At 38.8% G+C, this 22,971-nt stretch overlaps 1 long non-coding RNA gene across 2 annotated transcripts in view; it reads left to right on the forward strand.

Moving 5' to 3' along the window:
- The window catches only part of LOC123575278 (uncharacterized), a 57,012-nt gene that overhangs the window by 8,912 nt on the left and 25,129 nt on the right, over nt 1-22,971 (forward strand). Inside the window, exon 3 of one of the 2 annotated variants that reach the window (XR_012416954.1) lies at nt 7,019-7,221. The exons of the other annotated variant lie outside the window; for it this stretch is intronic. This is a non-coding gene — a long non-coding RNA (uncharacterized lncRNA). The remainder of the gene's footprint in view (nt 1-7,018; nt 7,222-22,971) is intronic. 2 annotated transcript variants of the gene reach the window in all.

The following is a 22,971-nucleotide window of genomic DNA, read 5'->3' on the forward strand; positions in this document are numbered from 1 at the left end:
GTGCCTTTTTCTTGGCATGCACAGTAAATTCCATTGTATTTGTGGTTATTTTTGAACGTAAATAAGTGTTTGCATTATTTACATTCAAAATGTAAATAAGTGGCTTTTGTGTTTTTGTGGTTTAGTGGTTTTGGCTTAAGTGTTTTCAACTCCCAAAGCTGAAAACAAAAGATAAAGGGGAACAAAAAAGATACTGTCACTGACCCTTTAACTCCCCTGGAAGTTCCTTCCACCAGAGGCAGAGGAGCTTGAAAAAATGACTGCCCACCTCTGCAACTGCATCTCTGAGATCAGAAGCAGTAATCATTGATCAGAGCACTAATCCATGATATTTAGAAAACAGAATCCTTTTTTTTCCCCATCCTGGCTATTGCAAGTTGCATGCAAGCTACTCCTAGAACACAGGCACAGCTGCCTGTCACGAGGCAGTCTGGGGGTGGAGGATGGGTGGCTGCTACCATGCTAAGAGGTGAAATTGACCAAAGTAAACTATAATTTATTGTTCAAGCCTTTTCATGGACATTGGAAACTTTCAATAGACTCCAGAGTTCCAAAATAGTTACATTATACAGATTCTGCTAGTGCACTTGTTGTCTAGTTATAGGGAAAGATTCCTGGTGCTTCCTATTCTGTCCCCTTCCCTCTAGCTCCACTTTAAGTTTATTCTTCAGTTTTCAATAGTTTTGTCATTGTGAGAGGTATTATTGTTCTTAATAGATAATTGATCATTTGCTACACTGTATTGTGATGATCTGTCTTCACCATTTTGAATTTCTGGAGGTCAGGCGCTGGGTTGGGCTTATTTACCAGTGTATCTCCATTGCTGAGTATACTACTTGGCACACAATAGGAGCTTAATATGCCTTTGCTTGATTAATCATTCAATAAAGTAATAACTGAATTATGTGCTGCCAAAACCCATTGTTCCACCACTAAAAGGAAAATGCAGTGTCCATATTTTCACCATATTTTGTCCAGCATTTGGAACTAATCCATTTGCTGCAGGGATAATTGAGTACTAGCTGAACAGAGTCCAAACCATATGCTCTGAAAAACATTTCTCTTTGTAAATGGCAGAAATAGTTCTGGGCTTTCTTATTGGATTTTGTGACAAGGTGGATGCTTTGGGCAATGATGTTTTAATGCTTGCCCACCCCCTTGACTTTCCCCAATGCTTCACTGCAACCTGAAATGCCCCTTGTGAAGTCCTATCTTTGTGTCCAAATTATATTCTTTCCGTAAGACTCGGTTCAGTTGCCTCTGTCACATTAACCCCAAGAAGGTTATTGGCCCACTAAGCTTCAAGTAAAGGCTTACTCTTCTGCAAATATAGAAAATTATGCAGTGTATGCTTATAGCTAATATAAACATAAATGTTTATATATATTAGCTAATTTCTGTGTGTGCAGGAAATATTTTTAATGATAGAAAATTTGTCAAGTAAAGTGAAATGAAATAAAAATGATGTGAAGTGAAATGAAATAACATACAATGAAATGATACAAAGCAAAAGTTGCCAGGAGGTCTGCATAAGCATGCCTCACTCCATCACCATTCATTCTCTCAAGGGTAGAAAGTCCAGTAAGTGAAGACAGTGAAGAACAAACTTATGCTGAACATTAATAATGCGTTAGACAATGCATTATATATTTTAATAATAAATAAGGATACTAGCAAGAATACTAATATAACACATTTCATCATAATGGCTTCTGTTCATTGAGTTGCTTTCACGTGTGTGGTATTTTACATACACTATATTTTCTCAACTTTATGTGACAGATAACATATCAGAGATGATAAGACTGAATTTCTAGGTATATTCACTTGCCTAGGATAACTCAGGTAATAAATTCCAAAGTTTGAAATTTAATCTAAGTCAGTCTAATCTTAATTCTCATACCGTAAAGCATTTATTACATTGTCTATATTTGGTTAAAATGTCAAGTTATACATTGTAAAAATCTGTAAACTTAGGTACTATACAAATATTTATCCTTGCCATGGTTGATATTGTTGTTGCAGTTACTACTTTTTTTCTGGCCTCCTTCACCTGCAATTCAGTTTCCTTATCAGAAGAATGGTAACATGATTATTTTTAAAATTATAAATAAAATATGTGAATTTTATGGAATACAGGGAATACTGATGAAGGGTTTTTCATTGTTATTATGATTTTAATTACCTTATGTTTTGACTTCACTTTGACAATTGATTTTAAATTCAATTGAAAGCAAAATTAATGAGTACTTACTCTGTATTAGGTGCTACAGATGAACGTAAATTTGAACCAGAAATTTGACATAGATAAGTCATGGCTCCTACCATTGAGGAACTCCAAGTGTGTGTGTTTTTTAAAATATTTATTAATTTTGCTATTTACCTGATGGTAAGACTTTAGTAACTAGTTTAATTTTAAGAGGCTGCACCATGAATTTTGATGACGTGAAGGGAGACCTTTGTGGAAATAAAAGTGCATAGAAACTCCTTATTGACTTTTGCACTCTCCTCCTGGGAATGGGGTTCCTATGAAACAGGAGATGTTTCCATAACCACAGGCTAGCAAACACTTAATTGAGATAAACCAGAACAATCATGCTTTGGTTTCTCTTCTGACACAGATTTCAGTTTTCTTAGACAAATTCGGCAGTGTAGAATCTGAAGAGTGTATTTGATGAAGTAATTGTTTGCTTACAAATATATTTGGGCATCAGCAGAGGTGAGAGAAGGTTTCATAATATAGGACTGACAGCTCACTGACATTCTGTGGGTTTTCCTTTGATCTGTTAATGTGCAAAGCTTTCAGTGAATTTGATCTGAAAATGATATATTGGGCATTTTCTTGCCAGAATGTATAATTTTCTAACATGATGTCTTCGGTAGCAGCACATGTAATGAAGCTGTCTGGGCCAAGACGGTGATATTTTCAGGATAACTCTAAGTTTGATGAAATAGGATTGTGGAGGAAAGAAAGTAAAAGAGTACCCTGTTGCAAATGAAACCAGGAGAAATAAAAGATATTTCAAGACGAAGTTGCATGCAGGATACAAAGTCAAGGTTACTTAGTAAAAAGAACATGGATTTTGAGTCCAACAAGCTTGGGTTTAAATCCTTGCTTAACTTTGCTTGTGAACTTGGGCAAATAAAAAGATTCTCTCTTCTGATGGACTTTTATGTCCCCCATGAAATGTGGAAGATAAATCATGTCTTATAAGATTGTGAAGATTAGAAATTTTGATACAAAAAGCTTAACATTGTACCTGGTAGGCATTCAATAAATATCACATCTATGCATACACATACACATACATGCACATGTACCTGCACATACCCACACAATCATATGAAGGTGGCAGTCAGTAAGGACAAGACATAGTCAGATCCTACCCCAGGGAGATCTTTCTGCCTCTTTCTCTCTGCTCTGCTATTGTATATCTCTTGGAACATCCATCAGTACTCCCTCTTGCTGTCTCAGTCTGTTCACTTAACATCTTACCAAGGTTACCAGCTGATGTCACTGAAAATAAATGTATGCAGTGTGACCCCCTCCTTGAGCAGAGCTCATGATTCAGTTGGGAACACAGAATGGGGAAAAAAAGTCATAGTGCAATATAATTGCTTTACTAGATGTAAGGACATGATGCAGCCCACCAGATAGAGGATCCTCAACTCAGAGTGAAACAGCATTTTAACAATGGTTGGGATTGGGGTGAAGCTCCAGGTAGAAGGAGATGATTGTGGGTTCTATCACTGTTGTTTCCAAAATGTGTTCCGGGTGTAAGCTGTCATATGTATGGCTGGACATGTTTAATGCAAGGCTGCTTCATGACCTGGCATAAATAATTCTCTTAGTTGCAGGATTGTCTAGGATGGCCAAGAAAGAGGTGCTCATATGAATCTGCTTGCTTGCTTGCTTTTCTTTCTCAATTTTCCTATCTTATGTTCTCCATTTTGTCTCATCTATTCCACTTTGTCAAGATCAAAATTCCATCTCCAGGCTTTCCACCCATGTCCTTTCTTAAAACTAACTTCTTTCTTTTCTTTTTTTCCTTTTTTATCTTCCTTTCTTTTCTTTCTTTTCTTCCTTTCTCTCCCTCTCTCTCTTTTCTCTCTTTCTTTCTTTTTCTCTTTCTCTCTCTTTCTCCCTATGTTTTCAGAGTCATAACTCATGTCAGGTGCTGAAAATACAGAGGCAAAGAAAAGCTGTCCTCACCCTTCACATGTACAATATCTAGCAAGGAAGGCTTCCAAGATCTTAAATCAGAGGCAAGTGATCTTAACATAGAGACAAATAATGCTGAGTACTGTAAAACGACCAAAAAACTTGCCTTTGATGTCAGAAGACCTGCAGGTTTCTGTACAAGTAGGTGGGGGGAGGAAGGATCTATAGAGGTTTCTGAAAGGCATGGGAATAAGATTTTGGAAGAAACTTGTGGAAAGGAAGAGCATCCCAGGCTCAGGAGGTAAGTTAAGTCCTAGACTTTTGAAAGCAGAGATTTATACAGAGAATGGCAAATGAAACATTCTCCAAAACATGATGATCTTATTCAGGAGCCACCCGTGAAGTGCACAATGCCCAGCTGTTTCTAGTTCCTGACATCAGTCACAGATGGACACACTCCGGTGCTGGGAGGGGCTCATCCACAGGATAGGCCGTGCCACATTAACCCAGAAACTGCTTGGTTTTAGGTGAAATAAGCCAGACCTTAGTCATTCCATTTGATAATGGCTTCCTAATACTAGAAGTTCTTTTTAAAACTGCGACCCATGTCACAATTTACAAAGAATTTAAAAGTATTATCCCCTCCCTCTCCCTGGGGCATATGTAGTGTTATACCTGCTTCACAGATGAGGACTGCATAGCCCAGCAACCGTACATCCACGAGGGCCATGTGAAAACACAATCCAGAAGTCAGCAGAAGGGTCCAGGACAGCTAGTGAAATGGTGGCGCACCCTGAATTTTTGGATATGGTTGAACTTAGCAATTTAAAAGATAGTGCATGGTATGCTGGAGAGGAGCAGCTGTCAAAATTCAAATGAAGCTACCTTTAAAGAACAGTGAGTCGGCTGGGCGCGGTGGCTCAAGCCTGTAATCCCAGCACTTTGGGAGGCCGAGACAGGCGGATCACAAGGTCAGGAGATCGAGACCATCCTGGCGAACACGGTGAAACCCCGTCTCTACTAAAAATACATAAAAAACTAGCCGGGCGAGGTGGCGGGCGCCTGTAGTCCCAGCTACTTGGGAGGCTGAGGCAGGAGAATGGAGTAAACCCGGGAGGCGGAGCTTGCAGTGAGCTGAGATCCGGCCACTGCACTCCAGCCTGGGCGACAGAGCGAGACTCCGTCTCAAAAAAAAAAAAAAAAAAAAAAAAAAGAACAGTGAGTCCTGGGCTTTAGATCAAAACAAAAGCCCAGGTTTTAGGTTTACTTCATATAAAAGACAAATCCTAAGGGAAAATGAACGAAAATATCAGCAAGGTAGTCCTCAACCTCAGTTGTGATGCCCTAAAGAGCATTAAGGGGGAAAATGGAAGAATGCCCTCTTAAGACAATTTTTAGATAGCCATTTTCCAACATTGCTCCAAGACAAAAGCAGAAGGACCACTGAAATCTCTAGGTTTTTAGACTCTCATGATTATCCAGGGTGGGACAAGAAAGCCAATAAACAGCATGTTCAAAGGTCATTGCAAAAATAGAGTTAACTCAGTTTTCCTTTGTCATGTTTATCATTTTGTCTCATTTATTTTCCTTTGTTATGTCAAAGTCAAAATTCTAACTAACTCCAAGCTTTCTTAACCTGCTCCATCTCCCATGTTCTTTCTTAAAGCAACCTGCTTATTTTCTTTTGCTAAGTAATCTATAGTCTAAACAATTGCTTCTTACCAATGTGAGTTCTTCATGTTAAACTCAGTTAACTATTGGATCTCAGGCATCAAAGGGGCATTAAAAGTTTACCTTGCACAATCACTCACCCAGTGATTGGCATTTGACTGCACCATCCTTAACAGATTGTCTGATAAAACTGTACTTGGACAGCTACAGTGATAGGAAACACATTTCTAACTAAGTCTTCATGTTCCCTCACTGGGCAGCTATTTATCACTAGAAATCTCAGCCTCCTGAATCCCATAGAGCAAGTCTGTCTTTACTTTGGCTTGAAGATCTTTCAAAGAAATGATGTAATGCTCTCTCTCTCCAACTATGGAATAAAGTATTTAAAATCTCCCTCAGACTGAACATTCCCACTTCCAACTGTTCTTATATGACATGTTTTAGGTTGTTCTCCACCTCACACTATATGGGTCACTTTATCCAAAATGGATCTCAGTTAAAAAGTTCATAAGCCAAGTGGGTTCTGACATCACATTAACAAAATACAGCTGCTAGTCCTTTATCATTTTTACCTTCCTAATTTTGTTTTATTTTTTTCTGATGGAGTCTTGCTCTGTTGCCCAGGCTTGAGTGCAGTGGTGCAATCTGGGCTCACTGTAAGCTCTGCCTCCCGGGTTCATGCCATTCTCCTGCCTCAGCCTCCCAAGTACCTGGGACTATAGGCACCCGCCACCACGCCCAGCTATTTTTTTATATTTTTAGTAGAGACGGGGTTTCACCGTGTTAGCCAGGATGGTCTCGATCTCTTGACCTTGTGATTCGCCCACTCTCGGCCTCCCAAAGTGCGGGCATTACAGGCATGAGCCACCACGCCTGGCCTCAGGTAATGTTTTCAATATCGAACCTGGGTAAAAGTCAATCAGTGTATCTGCAGTAAACATATATTCTTTCCTTTCCCAACAATCATTCCCATTGTGAGGCAATGGGCCCAATTGTTGTTTGGAGATGCCTGCTCCCCAACTCTCATTCCATGTTGGTTGAGTCAGGTCTGCTCCAGTCCTACAGAAGGAGCAGGGACATGCCTGCACCAGTCAGCAGGTCACAGTATTTGGCTCGACAGTGGACTCTTGACTTAAGTCAGTGAGATCAGAGTGAACTGCATAATTTTAATTGGGTGTATTTCAGGTGGCCATTTTTATGCTGGATTTAAGCTTAGAAAAGATGCAGCCTAAATGCCATATTGAGCCAATCGGTGACTCTGAGGCCTACTGGAAAACGGAGTCAGCATAGAGGAAGCAGAGCCAAGATACAGAGAGAAGATAAACCACAACCTGGTGGTATTGCTAAAGCAGTGGAGCAAGCATATTTGAAGTCAGATGGATTCCCGGGTATGGTGCATGAGTCGCATACAGCAGTACATTCCCTTTTGTAGTCAAGTCAATTTCAACTGTTTTTTAAAAACAATTTACACTGAAAGAATACTAATTAATAAAAGATTATAGTACAGTCAAGAACTTGAGAAAAATCTTAAAGATTCTTTGTATTGGTTCTGATGCAAGTTTATAGGCAATTTTCTGGGCCTGTTCAGCCATCAATAAAATGAATACCTTCATGTCCATTATCAGAGGAAATCCACGTGGCTTCTCCAAAGATGCCTTCAAGGACACTTCTAAAACATTAATACAGACATATGAATTACAGAAATTAATCCTGTTACTCCTTTGTTGATTTTGAAGATACACATGGAGGCAACAGTGGGCTGACCCTCAAGACCTGGACAATGAAACTGCTGTACCCTTAGAGCATACCTGGGAACCCAACACATAATATGCTTATAGAAAATTTGTGTTAAATGAACAAATGGATAATTTATCCTAGTTTTTCCATTTTTCCAAACCTAGGTCTTTGGAACTAATACATATTCAAGGACAGAAACATGAATAAAATATCTCATCCATGACTATCATGAGAGTTTCATGTGGTATGTACATGACAGTTCCCATGGTAACCACATGGATGGTCTTAAGGAGGGGCAGTGCCCTGGCAAAGAGGTCATTGAGAAGACCAAAACATAGGTATCTATGATCCACCAAAACCACACCTAGGATGCACTGTTTTTCCAAAGCCCACTTTTGCTTCCCAACCCTGTCCTACATCCAATACCACACAAGACTCAGACAAGCAATGAAGTCCCTTAAGAAGGTGGAGGGCTCCTCACAAGTCCTATAAAAGCATCATCTACCTGCTGTTGCAAAGCTCCTGGCCTAGAGTGAGGCAGAGCAAGCCTCCCTGGAAAACTGCATCAGCTTACTCTTAGAGGACTTAATGCATTTTTCAAATGGAAATAATAAACCCTCAGGAAATATTATGAAAATGAATCTGTAAACATTGAAATTGAACCTAATCATGAACAAGTCATAGCTTAGACTAATGAAGAATAAATTATACTGAAATACGAACAAGATTTGTCCTTCAGCCTGATGGGGAAAAAAGGTGTCAGAAAGAGGAAAAACCCACACATGACTTTGGACTACAAGATATAATTTGATGAGTCACTGCAAAACTCATCTCTAAACAGACTTATTTGGCTATAAGTATAGGTCAACCACTAGAGTTGGAAAATAAACCTCCTAACCTTCGCAGGAGCTACATTTCTTGCTCAAAACCTTTCTCATTTTTTCTCCCTTATTCATTATTTTTCTGCTCAGGAATCATGTAGGTCTGTACCACATTATCTTTTATTTCTACTTGAATTGCAGATTCCATTTAGTGACATCATCTCTTAGTCCAGTTGTTGGCATTATCTGAAATACATTGTCTTTTATATCTTTGGCTGACCAGATTGTTAACTTTTAAACTTTATTCTGAAGAATTTGCTTCATTTATACATTTCCCCCATCTGTATATCTAAGCTGAATGTTATCCATGCTCTCTACATTCATCTAGTCTTTCATGCTGAGAATTCAAGTTTCCAAAGAAACTTTGTCCATACAGAGAGATACCTCATGTCATATATCCCTACCTTTAACCACACAGTCATAGCCACATAGAGTATGATCTATCTCCATTATGTTGTTCATATCCTTGGTCCTGAACCACTCACTCCCACCCATCCTGAGCCATGCCAATTAATTTTTGTGTAGGTTTGTCCCTATGATCTTTCTGTTTTTTTCATTATCTTAATTCAGACTATGGTAGCCAATCTCCAAGATGTCCTCCAGTGATTCTCACCTCCTGATTTTCATGCTCTTGAGTAGGGCTATAAGAAAAGAGATATTGCAAGAATGACAGTGTGGCTTTCCAGGATAGGTCATGTATTCGTTCATTCTCACACTGCTATGAATAACCGAGACTGGGAAATTTATAAGGGAAAGAGGTTTAATTGACTCACAGTTCCGCATGGCAGAGGAGGGCTCAGGAAACTTACAGTCATGACAGAAGGCAAAAAAGATGCAGGCACCTTCTTCACAGGGCGGCAGGACAGAGTAAGTACAAGCAGGGCAAATGCCTGATGCTTATAAAACCATCAGCTCTCCTGAGACTCACTCACGATCACAAGAGTAGCATGAGGGAAACCACCCCATGATCCAATTACCTCTACCTGGTTCTGCCCCTGACACATGAGGATCACGGGGATTACAATTCAAGATGAGATTTTGGGTGGAGAAAGAGTTAAACCATATCAGGTCATAAAAGTCAATGTGGCTTTTGAGTTGCCCTCTAGGATCACTCAGTCCAGGAGATGCCAGCTGCCATGTTGTGAGGACACTCAAGCAGCCCTATGGTGAGATCCATATGGCAAGGAACTCCTGCCAACAACCAGCAATAGCTTGTCAAGCATGTGAGTGAGCCATCTTGGAAGTGGACTCGCTAGTCCCAGGCAAGCCTTCAAATGACTACAGTTCCAGCCAAAATTTTGACCACAGTTTTATAAGTGATCCTGAGCCAGAAACACCCAGGCAAGCTGCTCATGGATTCCTGACCCATAGAGCTAAGTAAAATAAGAAATGTTTATAGTTGGTTTTAGCCACTAAGTTTTAAGATAGTTACACAAAAGCAAATAGCAAATGCATGGAAACATTTTAGATTATTTAGCTTCAACCTTAGCTTTCTTATTCAAACTAAAAATGGAAAGCAAACAAATAATAACATAGGCACTTTGTCTATTTGTCAATGAATTTTGTATAACTATGTGTCAGATGTCACTTAAATGAGTTATATTATGTATGCATAACTACTTATTTATCAAATTATATAAACTTATACCGGCAATATAAAGTTTTAATGAAGATTTAATAAGATAATACATGGAAAAAGCTTATTAATACCTGGCACATAGTTGGCACTCAATAATTATTAATTATTTTCTATTATTGTATTATCAATATTATGGTGGTCAGACAATTAAGTAGCTTAAGCAAGGTCCCAGGAGGGAGGGAGGGAGGTAGGTAGGTAGGAGACCAGGACTCAAACCCAGGTCTATTTGATTCTACAATACATGCTCTTAACAATTAGTTGACTACAATTATATGATCTACTATTAAGCCAAGCGCTGTATAGAACATTTGGGAGGAAAAAATAACATTCTCCTTCCTCAAAGTCTTAAAGTCAAGGTGGCTTCTATTTTATAAGTGTTACCAATTCTAAAAAGCACCAGGATGGAAACCTATGCAACATGGATGGCACAAGGAAGAAAACGTCCAATCAACTACTTTGGCTTGGGTTTACCTCTGCCACTTTTGACCTAAGTTCTTTCAAACCTTCTCTTCCCCACCTCATGTCCCACACCAAGCTGTTTTATCTCTCATATGTCGTTCCTGCATCTTGACATCTCACAAATTGAAATGCTTGCTCCCGTTTCCAGAAACCAGCATGGTTCTCAGGGACAATGGTTTCCAAGGGGCCAGCACATCTGAATCTGTGATGGCAGGCCTTTGACACAAATCTTGGTGGATTTGGCCTCCTGTCTTGGTCTCAGCATCAAATGAGTGAGGGAGGAAATGAGCACATCAGTAGCAGGAAAATGGTAGATAGGAAGCCTTCACCATTTTTTAAGAACTGACACGTGTGATATGGACAGTTTCAGCATAGGAAAGGACTCTCCTTGTAAAGTTCTCTCCTTCTCAAGTTCTTTGTCTTAAAACCATATTGTTGCTCAGCCAAATATACTTCTTCCATAAACAGAAAAGAAGGAAACCTTCTTATTCCTCAAAGTGGGGGTAGAGCCCAGAAATGGAGAATTTGACTTAGAAATAAGTTTTCATTTTCAATACCTGTAGAATTCCAAAGACACAGCACACTGAGCCTATGGGTTTTTGTTTCCACCAGTGGCAGACCCTTTTCTACTAAGCCCTTGATGGCCACTGACAACTGCAAACAACAACATTCCTTAAACACCACTTTCTATTGCAGACTGCTTTGCCCCCAGCTCTAGCCCAGCAGGTAATTGGACTCACAACTATAAAATGGATGTGACAGCAGGACAAGTTGAGGTTTGGGCTTCAGTGAGCTCTACCACTATCCAAGCTTTAATTACAGACTTGTCATTGTACCTCAGTCTGTAAAATATGCCTGTAGAGCAAATCAGTGTTCATAGTCCAGAGGACATAGACAAGGCTAGTGGTTAAAATGGGGGAAGTATCCTCTCTTGCCTTGTAATCTCAAACAATTTGATCCGTAGAACATTGACAGTCAATAAATATGGAACCGCATGAAATCGTTTTTATAGGCATTTTATGAGTATAATAACGAGGAGAAGGATTGCCCGTGACTGAGATGCAGTTTATGGAAATGAAAGTTTGGTTCTCTCTATATACCCTCCTTTTGCATCGTTCACAGAAAAATGATTTAGCTATTTCTAGTTATATGTAAATATATAAATATATTTCTTTTGAGCCTTCTGAGGACAGTCACAATGAACTTGAAATTTTGCTTTTCTGCTGATTTTATACGAATTGTGTGTTTTATTGCAATCCATTTATACTTAATGATGCATCCAGTAGCACTACAATTTGGAAGATGTAAATGATGTGATATTTTAATGGGTTTAGATTTTTTTTTTTCCCTAACCTTGTATATGTCATGGGGTAAAATAAAGGAAATTATCAGCTTTGGTTCATTTTCTAGGTTAGGAAAGGGTATTTTGCAACTTTCTTTCTTAATTGAAAGTTTGGTTTCTCCATGGTCCTACTTAATTCCTTAAAGCCTATTCAGACAGCCAGAGCAGCATTTGAGCAAGTCATTACCACATGTGAATGCATTAGCTTGGAAATTGATTAATCCATCATGTGAATGTTTTCAACCACTCCAAGGCAAACAACAAAATTCTAATGAAAATCCATTGTACATGGTGAGGGACAACATCATTGACAAGGACCTTCAATCAATCCAAAGGCCTGCGTTAACCTTTCTTGGAGTTGGATTTGTTGTGCTATGTAGTTTAACAAGATTAAAGATGTGACTGGGTCAAATCAAGCAGGATATTACTTGTGTATCAGAGCAAAATTGGTCTGCAATATTAGGTGGCTGGAAGTAAGGGAGCAAGTATTCAACGCAGCATCCAAACACATTGCTTTCTTTGATGGATGCAAAAACAAATACTTCCCCCCACCTCTTTTCCCTCCCTCCTTTCTTCCATTCTTCTCCCCTTTTCAGTAACCAGGTCTAGTAATACTTTCCTAAATTATATTTTGTCTGGTTTATTAGAGCACCTACACATATAAATCCTTTAGTGCCAATTTATAAGAGGGAAATTATTATTCTAAATTTTTACCTACAATTTTATTGATTGAGAGAGTTTAAGGGGCTTGGCCAAGACTGCAAACAACTAAAGGCTAAAGTGAAACTTAAACCTGATTTTATAACACATAATAATCATCTTAATTATGTATATTATCTCCATCTTATAACAAAGGACATGGAGTAAAAAAGAAAAATCCTACCCAAGATTATCCAACTACTAAGTACAAAACTAATATCTGAATCCCAACTCAGTCTGAGTCTAAAGAATGAATGATTGTGCACTATGGCTTCTGAACAACATGTAATAACTCAAACCTTATGGAATCCTGTGTAATGTTCAGGATGGAGAATAAGATCCTATTCTAGGACCAGAGTTCTAAGGCCCTGAATTTCTTTTCTTTTCTTTTCTTTTTTTTTTTTTTTTTTTTTTGAGACACGGTCTCACTCTGTCACCCAGGCTGGAGTGCAGTGTAAGAGTCTTGACTCACTGCAACCTACAACCTACACCTCCAGGTCTTAAGCGATCCGCCTACCTCAGCCTCTCGAGTAGCTGGGACTGTAGGTGCATGCCACCATGCCCAGCTAATTTTTGTATTTTTTGTAGAGACAGGGTTTAGCCATGTTGCCCAGGCTGGTCTCAAACTCCTGAGCTCAAGCAATCTGCCTGTCTGGGCCTCCCAAAGTGCTAAGATTACAGGCATGAGCCACCGTGCCCAGCCTCTTTGTTATTATTATTATTTTTTTAACTGCAAATACCCTACCAATTTCACATTTAATTTGAATTACAGAATACAAGTTTATGCAATATAATAGCAGAAAAATAAATAAATATAAATTATGGGTCAGGTAGGACCCACCTGACCTCATAATTGAGTGTATCATTAAGGCAGAGTAGTGCTGGTTCATAAACAGATAAGCAGGACATAGGATGGAGTAAAAAGTCCAGAATTAAACCAAAATATATATTAGAATTTTGCATTTGATAAAAATGAAATTATAAATCAGTGGAGAAAAAGTGATTATTTAGTAAACTATGTTAAGAAAAGTTGTGATTTGGAGTAGGATATCTTGAACCTTACACCAAAATAAATTTCTAAAAAGCTACAACTACTAGAGAAAAATATATATACACATAAAATCACAATGTGTATAAGGCCTAAGTATGGCATAAAATCCAGATTCTCTGTAAGTTTGATGAATTTAGCAACACAGAAGCCTGCGCAGGGGGAAAAAATATAAAGAATGCAAAAATAGATAAATGAAAAATCTGTAATATCAAAAGGAGAAACAAAGGTCAATTTCCTTAATATATAAAAATTATGGTAAATCAATAAGGAAAAAAGCCCTCTACTGTAAAACATAGGCAAAGAATATAAAATTGCTATTCAAATAATAAAAATATAAATAGCCCTTAAAACACTGAAAAATATTAACTGCCTATTAAAAAAAAGCAACTGAAAGTATGGTGGAATATCATTTTTTAGGTACCAGATAGACAAAGATCCAATAGTTTGATAACATACCGTATCGAAGAGAAAATTGATTAATAAACATATTTCTACATTGTTATAGGAATGTAAATTGATAGAATCTCTAGGGAAGGCAGGTTGATCCTTGTCCATTTTTCTATCCACTCTCCCTTTACACATTCTCTGTTGTCTTTTGTGTACTGTTTGGCGTCCTAAGAAGCTAATCTCTGTAGACTTCTTTGCCTGTTGGTTTCTGGTTGGCTTCAGCAGATGGGAGGTTTTAGAAAGGTTGAGGTATCTGACTGACTCCTTGAAGGTTGCACATAATACATAATAGTCAATTCAATATTGTCATATATTGGTAGAGTTTAACTTTCATTTGGAGGAATGACTGGTAACTAGGGAGGGTTGATCTGGAAGCTTCACCTGCCTTCAGCAATCCAGCTCTCATCCCAAACCCGCATAGTCCCTCCAGCCCAAGGAAGTCCCATAGCAAATAAATACACTCAAAACTTCTTTGTAGAAAACTTACTGGTCATGAATTACTCTCTCAAAAAATGCCTGTTTCTTCCGTGATAGACCAAAATATTTTCCAAACTTAGAAGGCATTCTCACTGATAGTTTTTTGTATGCTGTTTTTTTTTTTTAAGCATACTATTCTGTCAAACTTTTAATACCATAGTAGCCCTTACTACTGCAGTAATATTTAATACCCACCTAGACTGTCACACATGGTGCCTGTATTAATCTGGCCCTGAGGGTGCTATTGGCATCCCAGGAAGCCATGATAACTCTGTCTGAGGAAGGCTACACAGAAGAAGTGGCTACAAAACTAGGTTCTGAAAGATGACAGAATTTGCCAGAAGAAGTCAGAGGAGAAATAGTTTTCAAAGAAGACTGTGTGGGAGAGCATGATAAGAAAGAAAAAAAAAGCAGAATATATTCAAGGATGACAAGGAATTCTGTGTGATTGTAACTCAGAATAGAATGCGAAACACAAAGATGTGGTCAGACGGGTGAGAGGAGGTTGGGTTGAGAAAGGCCTTGTAAAACCATGTAAAGGAGAGGAGCATTTCCCCCAAGTATCTGCACTGAATGTGACTGCTGCAAGATGCTCCGTAGATATATTGTTCCTTGTCAAAATCTTGGAAAGTGGGGTGTCTTTTAACGCTCTTAGAGATCTTCAAAGCACAGTAGCATAATATAAGCTCTGAGAAGTCCTGCAATATAAAACCTTTTCAGCTTTTTTAAAATTCAGGATTCCAAGTTTTCATTTTTAGGGGGTCAAATTAGGAAGTCAGAAGTTTGCAGAGTATACCAGCCAGGGCAGAGTCTCTTCAGCAACATGGTACCAGAGGCAGAACCTTAAGAAAAATGTTTGGTATTTATATAAGCAAAGGTTCACAGCTTTCTCAGAACCATAAAAATGATAACTGGGACTCTGATATAAGAAAATGAATTTTTTAGTGCCTATTTTGTGGAACTGGAAGCATCCAAAAGAAGATCCAGAGAACCTGAAAAAGAGAAATGAAAATTTGATTATAATAAAATACATCCTTTATTTCTAAATGAGGAGGGTTTTATATTATATATTATAGTTTATTATACAAAACTGAGTTGAAGATAACTACCTAGTAAACTGCTTATTGATTTCCATTTGAGATGCCTCTTCCATTTGTTTCTTATTTTCTTCCACAGTAGGCCAGGCTGGATTAGGTGGTACTGGGCAGACTGGGGGGTGTCAATTGAGGACCCAGAAATTAGAGGAGGGGGTCTTCTTTTTTTTTTCTTCCTCCTTTTCTTATTTCTTTTCTTTCCTACCCCTGCAAGTCCCTCCAACACAGGCCATCTGTCCCTTCTTCCCAAGAGTTAAAAGCAACCTACGTCAGATTGAAATGGATAAAAAGATAAATCACCACCCCACTGCTGAACACAGAAAGCTAAAAGGGAGAAAGAAATTGCATTTGCCTTTGCTCTCAATACATCAAAGTAATTTATGTCAGAGCCACTCTGCCTGCTTTCATACATATTCGGTTTTAAATAAAATCAATCTTTCCAAACCTGTAATCGCTTTCTTTGTAAGGCTCCAAAAAAAAAAAAAAAAAAGTTGCTAAAATCTGGTTCCATTAGAGGCAAAGTTGGTTTATTGCCTTCCAAAATCATTCATTCCAATGAGATGTAAGGTTAAGAGACATTCCTACGAACACATTAAATGGCTAACAACCATTCAGGAGCTGGTTAAAGCTCACATTAAAAGCAGGCAGGGAAGAGTTAATTGTGCAGACTTTCAGACAGTAGGAGGAGAGGAGCCCCAGAAGGAGATGGGGTTGGAGTAAACTGTAGCACAGTGGGAGCAACTGCTGAGTCCAGGAAGGATTTCCCTTATGCCGAGAGTATCATGAGGACCAATCGGGGGTCAGCTCTACCTCCTTCTGGGACCTCCCTAAAGAAGAAAGAAGGGAAGCTACCATTTCTGAATGTTGACTGTACTAATGGCACACACTTGTATAGTAGTTACTCTCTGCCTGACACTGTTCTCTATCCCTAATGACCCTGTGAAGTTAGTGCTGAAATTTCCCCCAATTTACAGAACAGGAGACTGAGGCATCAAGAGCTTAAGTAATTGCCCAGTGTCCTTACATGGCTGTTAGCAGATCTGGAACTCAGTCCCAGGTCATCTAGTGCAGGATTACCCATGCTTAGCCACTGTACTCTCTTGCCTCCTTTCTAATCTATTTGTTTCTGCATGTAAGTCTCCATTTTCAGTCCCCACAGACACTGTGAGCTGTGTACCACTATTCTCTTTTTAAGATGAGGAAACTGAGGCTCAGAAGGTTTGGAGTGTTTCTCTCAAAGCCTGAGTTCTTTCCTTAGCAGAGACTAGTGAAGTGCTGATCAGAAAGGGCAATGGCAATGAAGAAATTGCATCTCACCACCAAATGTTGTCTACCACTAACTCTGAACTACGTACAGCATTTTGTTTTGTTTTGTCTTGTTTTCTAGCTTGAGTCATGTACCCCTTCTATAAAGAGTTGACCATGAGTCAGCATTACTGAGAAAGAAAGAAATTCTAAAGTCAGATAGACATGGCTATGAAGAAATCCCAGCTTCACTACTGAGCAGCTGCAACTGATTAGCTCTGGGTCAGTTACATTATCTCAATCTCAGAGTTATCACTGAAATGGGAATGATCACCCTCGCTCAGGGAGTTGTGGGATTAAATGAAATCGTGAATGTGAACTCAGAGCAAAATGTTGGGCACCCTGAAAGCACTTGGTAGGTGAGTGAGGACATAATGATTGTTGATTGCCTTTCTCACACCCTCCCAACTTCCTCCCAAGCTATACCCTGGTGCAGACCTTATCAGGGAGAGACAGGGAAAGGTCATAATACAAAACATGTGCCCAGGGTGGGAAAACATAATGCAAGAAAAGGAGACAAATCTCTGGTGCTGAGTGTTCTAGTCATTTTGCAGTTTTGGGTGGAAAATTAGAGATGATTGAAGAAAACTCTAAATCCATTCCCTAGACAGGCATTGCTCATCTTCCTAGTACCTGGGGCTTCTGAAAACTGCATTGCCTCTCTGTTTTCCAGATAGGACACATGGTTTAAAGGGAAGGTGATGATAAGAACATTCATCATCTACATGTTAGCCAGGCAGGTGCCAGGAAGACGCATTTAGAGTCCTGGTCCCTCTGTGAAATGAACTGAGACATAAGAAAAGGTACATCACCTGCAGGCTATGGGATCTTTGATGTATACTCTACAGCTGCAAAACCCTAATGTTTATTTCTGAATTGAAGAGATCTAATACTAGATTCAACAGCTGAAGATTATTATAAACATGAAAAATAGCTGAGAAATTTAATTTCAATTAAATTAAACAAAACTGTATTAGTCTTCTATACCCTGAATATATGCTAAGCCCTTGAGAATTGGAGAATAAAAATCATGATGATGGCTGTAGTGTATGATACTATTGTTTAGAGAGGTATATAATGAGGCACTTAAGAGCAAATCTTGGAACTAGATTTCTGGCTTCAAATCCACCTCCATCATATATTAATAGTTTAACATTACCCAAGTTGCTCTACTTTGATTTGCCTGTGAAAAAAGTGATAAATAGGCTTAAATAAGGCAATAAGTGTAAAGTTGTTAGAACAACTCCTAGCATATAGAAAGTAAGATGTAGATGGTAGATATTTTTATCACTGAATTTAAAGCTGGATAGAATCTTAAACTAATCCAGCCCACTAATTTCACAGAATAGAATGCTGAGGCCAAGCAAAGCAATGGGAAAAATTAATTTCAACAGAATCAACAACTAAAATATAAGACTTCAAAAATATTAGAAGGTACAGAAAAAGATCTTTGTGATCTTGGATTAGGAAATAATTTTTCAGACAAGGGACATAAAAGGAAGAAATTAACTTTTCTTCAATAATATTTGTAATTAGAGAGTTAAGGCTTTGAGCCATGTGATATCAGTCTGACATCTAGCCCAACATGAAAAATGGATAGAGATTTGAGTTCACTGTTTCATCCAATGATTCAATCAATCATGCCTACATAATGAAACCCCAATAAAAACTCTGAACACTGAAGCACATATGAGCTTCCCTGGTTAAAGTAACTCTGGGCATGTTCTTACACATTAAGTGCCACATCCTGACTTCATGGTGAGGAGATGTATAAGCTACTAATTCAAGACTCTTCCAGATCTTTTCCTATGTACCTTTTCACTGGTCTTAATTTGTACCCTTTTATTTTGCTATAATAAAACTGTAACCATACATATAGTACTTTCTTGAGTGCTATAAGTCATTCTAATAAATTATTGAATCTGAAGGAGTAAGGGGAACCCCAAAAATGTAATGAGTTGATCAGAAGTATGGCTAGCCTGAGGTCCTTGAGCTTGCAGCTGGTGTGTGAATGAGGGCAATTTTGGGGAGGACTGTGCTCCTCACCTGTGACGTCTGGCCTAACTCCAGGTAGTTAGTGTTATAATTGTACTGCAATAGCAATCAGGGAAATGGAAATGAAAATAGGGTGAGATATTGTTTTATACCCAGGTCTTGTCAATACTCAAAAAGCTTGGAAATAGCAACAATCAGCAATGATGAAAGTAAACACGAACTCTGATCTGGGAGTGGAAATGAATGTTGGCATAAATTCTCTGGACAGAATCTTACTTGAATTCCCACCAATCAAGATAAGGACTGATAAAATGAAAGGATAAATTCCATAGCTGATTAATCCAAAAAATAAGAATTCTACCCAAGTCACTTGATTCCAAATCCAGTGTTCTTTCTGCCGCAATTGACAGCCTTCCAAGGTTGATGAAATAAACATTTTTAGCAAAACCTTCAACTTACTATGCTTTTTATATTATAGAACATTTCTTATCTATTAGCTTATTTTATTGTCATAACACTTAAGAAAGGTAAACATGATAAATAAAAAGGTTCATTAGAGGGTGATTCTGAAACTTGAACTTGTTCTCAAGGATTCAAACATGAACAGAAATGTTATGAAAGCAGAGCTTTTCCAAAGCACATCTCAGAAGATGATCAGATTAAAGTAATGGAATTGCTACTACCCTCAGTTTTGTTACCTGTGAAATAGGAATAAGTATGTGCCATCTCATTCAAACAGCTGTTGATATGACCATTACCTAAGTGCCAACTCCAAGACCCACTTCAGTACCCATGTTCTTATTCATTTATGCATTCATTGCACCATTTTGAAATCCTGTGACAAGGCAATCAGCACCTGTGCTACATGTCATGACCCAAAGACTGCAAAGTCTACAGGAGCTTTTGGTCTAATAGGGAAAATAGGCTTATAAAATACCATGAAAACCATGCAAGGAGAGAATGGTGAAAAACAGACAGAGAAAGGGGATGCTCAGAAAAGAGAAGTCTGCCTTAAATGTTGGGAAGGGATTTAAAAAGCATCATGTAGGATAAGTTCACCAGGAAGGGAAAGGGGAGGATGCATTTGAAGGTAGAAACAAAGACATTGAAATGATCTTGACTAACCCAGCACTTTGCATTCTTTTTTAAAATTATTATTATACTTAAGTTCTAGGGTACATATACACAATGTGCAGGTTTTTTACATATGTATACATGTACCATGTTGGTGTGCTGCACCCATTAACTCGTCATTTACATTAGGTATATCTCCTAATGCTATCCCTCCCCCCTCCCTACTGCCCACAATAGGACCCAGTGTGTGATGTTCCCCTTCCTGTGTCCAAGTGATCTCATTGTTCAATTCCCACCTATGAGTGAGAACATGCAGTGTTTGGTTTTCTGTTCTTGTGATAGTTTGCTGAGAATGATGGTTTCCAGCTGCATCCATGTCCCTACAAAGGACACAGACTCATCCTTTTTTATGGCTGCATAGTATTCCATGGTGTATATGTGCCACATTTTCCTAATCCAATCTGTCACTGATGGACATTTGGGTTGATTCCAAGTATTTGCTATTGTGAATAGTGCTGCAATAAACATACTTGTGCATGTGTCTTTATGGTAGCACGATTTATAATCCTTTGGGTATATACCCAGTAATGGGATGGCTGGGTCATATGGTACATCTAGTTCTAGATCCTTGAGGAATCGCCATACTGTTTTCCATAATGGTTGAACTAGTTTACAATCCCACCAACAGTGTAAAAGTGTTCCTATTTCTCCACATCCTCTCCAGCACCTGTTGTTTCCTGACTTTTTAATGATTGCCATTCTAACTGGTGTGAGATGGTATCTCATTGTGGTTTTGATTTGCATTTCTCTGATGGCCAGTGATGATGAGCATTTTTTCATGTGTCTGTTGGCTGTATGAATGTCTTCTTTTGAGAAATGTCTGTTCATATCCTTTGCCCACTTTTTGATGGGGTTGTTTTTTTCTTGCAAATTTGTTTGAGTTCTTTGTAGGTGCCGGGCGCGGTGGCTCAAGCCTGTAATCCCAGCACTTTGGGAGGCCGAGTCGGCCGGATCACGAGGTCAGGAGATCGAGAACATCCTGGCTAACACGGTGAAACCCCGTCTCTACTAAAAATACAAAAAACTAGCCGGGCGAGGTGGCGGGCGCCTGTAGTCCCAGCTACTCCGGAGGCTGAGGCAGGAGAATGGCGTAAACCCAGGGGGTGGAGCTTACAGTGAGCTGAGATCCGGCCACTGCACTCCAGCCTGGGCGACAGAGCGAGACTCCGTCTCAAAAAAAAAAAAAAAAAAAAAAAAAAAAATTTCTCCCATTCTGTAGGTTGCCTGCTCACTCTGATGGCAGTTTCTTTTGCTGTGCAGAAGCTCTTTAGTTTAACTAGATCCCATTTGTTAATTTTGGCTTTTGTTGCCATTGCTTTTGGTGTTTTAGACATGGAGTCCTTGCCCATGCCTATGTCCTGAATGGTATTACCTAGGTTTTCTTCTAGGGTTTTTATGGTTTTAGGTCTAACATTTCAGTCTCTAATCCATATTGAATTAATTTTCGTATAAGGAGTAAGGAAAGGATCCAGTTTCAGCTTTCTGTTTATGGCTAGCCAATTTTCCCAGCACCATTTATTAAATAGGGAATCCTTTCCCCATTTCTTGTTTTTGTCAGGTTTGTCAAACATCAGATGGCTGTAGATGTGTGGTATTATTTCTGAGGGCTCTGTTCTGTTCCATTGGTCTATATCTCTGTTTTGGTACCAGTACCATGCTGTTTTGGTTACTGTAGCCTTGTAGTATAGTTTGAAGTCAGGTAGCGTGATGCCTCCAACTTTGTTCTTTTGGCGTAGGATTGTCTTGGCAATGCGGGCTCTTTTTTGGTTCCATATGAACTTTAAAGCAGTTTTTTCCAATTCTGTGAGGAAAGTCATTGGTAGCTTAATGGGGATGGCATTGAATCTATAAATTGCCTTGGGCAATATGGCCAATTTCACAATATTGATTCTTCCTATCCATGAGCATGGTATGTTCTTCCATTTGTTTGTGTCCTCTTTTATTTCACTGGGCAGTGGTTTGTAGTTCTCCTTAAAGGGGTCCTTTACATCCCTTGTAAGTTGGATTCCTAGGTATTTTATTCTCTTTGAAGCTATTGTGAATGGGAGTTCATTCATGATTTGGCTCTCTGTTTGTCTGTTACTGGTGTATAAGAATGCTTGTGATTTTTGCACATTGATTTTGTATCCTGAGACTGCTGAAGTTGCTTATCAGCTTAAGGAGATTTTGGGTGGAAACAATGGGGTTTTCTAAATATACAATCATGTCATCTGCAAAGAGGGACAATTTGACTTCTTCTTTTCCTAACTGAATACCTTTGATTTCTTTCTCTTGCCTGATTGCCCTAGCCAGAACTTCCAACACTGTGTTGAATAGGAGTGGTGAGAGAGGGCATCCCTGTCTTGTGCCAGTTTTCAACGGGAATTTTTCCAGTTTTTTCCCATTCAGTATGATATTGGCTGTGGGTTTGTCATAAATAGCTCTTTTTATTTTGAGATACGTTCCATCAATACTGAATTTATTGAGCGTTTTTAGCATGAAAGGCTGTTGAATTTTGTCAAAGGCCTTTTCTGCATCTATTGAGATAATCATGTCGTTTTTGTCTTTGGTTCTGTTTATATGCTGGATTACGTTTATTGATTTGCATATACTGAACCAGCCTTGCATCTCAGGGATGAAGCCCAGTTGATCATGATGGATAAGCTTTTTGATATGCTGCTGGATTCGGTTTGCCAGTACTTTATTGAGGATTTTTGCATCGATGTTCATCAGGGATATTGGTCTAAAATTCTTTTTTGTTGTGTCTCTACCAGGCTTTGGTATCAGGATGATGTTGGCCTCATAAAATGAGTTAGGGAGGATTCCCTCTTTTTCTATTGATTGGAATAGTTTCAGAAGGAGTGGTACCAGCTCCTCCTTGTACCTCTGGTAGAATTCG

Source organism: Macaca fascicularis, chromosome 8 (assembly GCF_037993035.2).
Source record: "Macaca fascicularis isolate 582-1 chromosome 8, T2T-MFA8v1.1".
NCBI lineage: Eukaryota > Metazoa > Chordata > Mammalia > Primates > Cercopithecidae > Macaca > Macaca fascicularis.